The sequence below is a fragment of the Carassius auratus genome, chromosome 16 (genome assembly GCF_003368295.1).
Source record: "Carassius auratus strain Wakin chromosome 16, ASM336829v1, whole genome shotgun sequence".
NCBI lineage: Eukaryota > Metazoa > Chordata > Actinopteri > Cypriniformes > Cyprinidae > Carassius > Carassius auratus.
Window position 1 is genome coordinate 14937254 of NC_039258.1, and position 2842 is coordinate 14940095.

General features: G+C 35.6%; 1 long non-coding RNA gene across 1 annotated transcript; it reads right to left on the reverse strand.

Moving 5' to 3' along the window:
- Positions 1-1359: 1359 nt before the first annotated feature.
- LOC113116868 (uncharacterized) lies at positions 1360-1631 on the reverse strand. The gene is made up of 2 exons (XR_003294090.1): positions 1553-1631; positions 1360-1415 (listed from the first exon to the last, which is right to left on the reverse strand). It is a non-coding gene; the product is annotated as an uncharacterized LOC113116868 (long non-coding RNA).
- Between the last annotated feature and the right edge of the window lie 1211 nt (positions 1632-2842).

The window sequence follows — 2842 nt, forward strand, 5'->3', positions numbered from 1 at the left end:
TAAAATAACCCCACTCAAAAGTTTGGGAACCCTTGGTTCTTAGTACTGTGTTCTGTTACCTGATGATCCTCGGCTGTCTTTCTGTTTTGTGATGGTTGTGCATGAGTCCCTTGTTTGTTCTGAACAGTTAAACTGAGCAGCGTTCTTCAGAAAAATCTTTAAGGTCCTGCAGATTCTTCAGTTTTCCAGCAACTTTGCATATTTGAACCCTTTCAAGCAGTGACTTTATGATTTTGAGATGCATCATTTCATACTAAGGACAATTGAGGGACTCAAACACAACTATTTAAAGAGATTCAAACATTCACTGATGCTCCAGAAGGAAACAAGACGCATTAAGAGCTGGGGGGTGAAAACTTTTGAACACAATGAAGATAGGCAAATTTGTCTTATTTTGTTGAAATATAATTTTTTTCCATTTAGTTCTGCCCTTCGTAAGCAACAGAAGATACTTGTATGTTTCCCGGTACACAAATTAAGTACAATTTACCTTGATCTTCAAATTCCAAAAGTTTTCACCCCCCAGCTCTTAATGCATCTTGTTTCCTTCTGGAGCATCAGTGAATGTTTGAATCTTTTTAAATAGTTGTGTTTGAGTCCCTCAAATGTCCTCAGTCTGAAAAGATGTATCTCAAAATCATAAAGTCACTGCTGGAAAGGGTTCAAATATGTAAAGATGTTGGAAAACTGAAGAATCTGCAGGACCTTAAAGATTTTTCTGAAGAACGCTGCTCAGTTTAACTGTTCAGAACAAACAAGGGACTCATGCACAACCATCACTAAACAGAAAGACAGCCGAGGATCATCAGGTAACAGAACACAGTACTAAGAACCAAGGGTTCCCAAACTTTTGAGTGGGGTTATTTTAATAATTTCAGCAATTTTTTTGTCTTGTGGAATAAATGTTAAAATGTTTTATGTACAATATCTTACTCAGGTCAGTACTAAATAAAAAATAACATGCATTTAGTATGATCTCTCTTATTTTTTGAAAATTACTCATTTTCTCAGATTCTGCAAGGGGTGCCCAAACTTTCGATCCCCACTGTAAATATATATATATATATATGAATAAATATAAATAAAACATTAAATGTATTCAAATTAATTCATATTTTAAATATTTATAATTTTAATTAAAAAAAGAAAGAATATAATTATGATGTAAAATACTGCTTCTGGAAATATAACATATATATACACATACACAAACATGTGTGTGTATTATTTAATACATGTCAGATGTCTTAAAAATTTTCTGTGCTTACTCAGGCAACACTGATCCTCCAAAGCCAAAGTGTCGATGTCCCTTAATGACTGCAGGGATATAATCATTCTGGGAACTTAAAGTCTTTTTTCCATTAGCCTGCTGGCTTAGCTCTTCATGGTTGCTCTTTGGGTACACCCTGTTGTCCCTTGTGTAAAATTGAAAATCAGTAAGAGTTTAGGTCACATCACATCATTTCTTTATGCTTCATGCACTTAAACATGACAACAAAAGGAAAGAAATATAGGACTAAATTTTAAATGCAGTCTACTATAATATTCTCACCTTGGAATATAGAGTCCAGTGATGCTTAACGGTTGCCTCAAGATTGGAGGGAGTCGGAGTGGAGAAGAGCAGTTTTCTTCTTTCATGCTTTCCAGTGCTGTAGTTGAAGCTGAAGGGTTTGAGCCCAGTTCTGCTGGATCAAAGGAGTGCAAATGCTGGGCAGGTGGGCACCACCATGCAAAACGCGTCTGCTACCATAGGCTTGGATCCCTACAGTGTTCATAGTATTGATTCTACAAACAGCCACATGAAACCAGAGAGTGAAACCTTATCCAAGCCGAACACCATCACTATGGAAGCTCAGCTGCGGCCTTTGTTGTGTTTAAGGGATTTGGTGATGCGAGATGCTCATTAGACCTGCCTCGCTGACAGAGCGCACTTAATCCTACTGTTTAGCCCTTAATCTTACTTATAAATTCCAAATATAATGCAAAATCCTCTTTGAACAAATTAGGCGTCAGTCCCCGTTGGTAAGTTTTAACTGTTACATTCAAAGCTAATCATGTAAATTCAAAAGTAAATGTATTCCTAATGAATAATGCAAGAAATCAATAGCCCCCAGAGAGCAATCAAAGCTCTGAATGTAAAGTCTGCTGTGACTGGGCCTCTGAGTGCAGAATATTCAGTGCTTGAATTCAGGAGATAGGCTGAAACCAGAGCAGGCTATCAGAGAAACACAGATGTAGGCTACTGCAGTGAGTATAAAACTATCTCTGGTTTCACCAGTTAACTCTGGATACATGATATGGAAAAGTCAAGTAGTTTACACATAGGAATGCTTAGAAGGGCATAGTTAAATATTTCATCATTTACTCACTCTTATGTCATTCCTAAACGATTGTCATCCATTCATCTTTGGAACATGAAACCCTTTTTAAATATTTTCTCATTGTTTTTTGTTCAAGCCATCCTCTCAAAAAAAATAAAAATAAAATACAGCTTCAAAAAGTACATAAAGACTTAAATAATTAACACAAATGAAACCAGCTGTCCATTTCAAATCTTCTGAATACATACAGTGATTTATATTATTTAATTTAGGCTTGTATTCACAAATATTTATGATGAATATTGAAAATGTAAATTAGTTTGTTTCTTCATCAAAACAGATTTGGATAAATGGAGCATTACATCACTTGCTCACCAGTGGATACTCTACAGTGAATGGGTGCCATCAGAATGAGAGTCCAAACAGATTATAAAAACATCACAATAATCCACAAAATAATCCAAATTACTTCAATCCATCAATCTTGTCTTGTCAAGTGAAAAAGGAGTTTGGCTGGATGG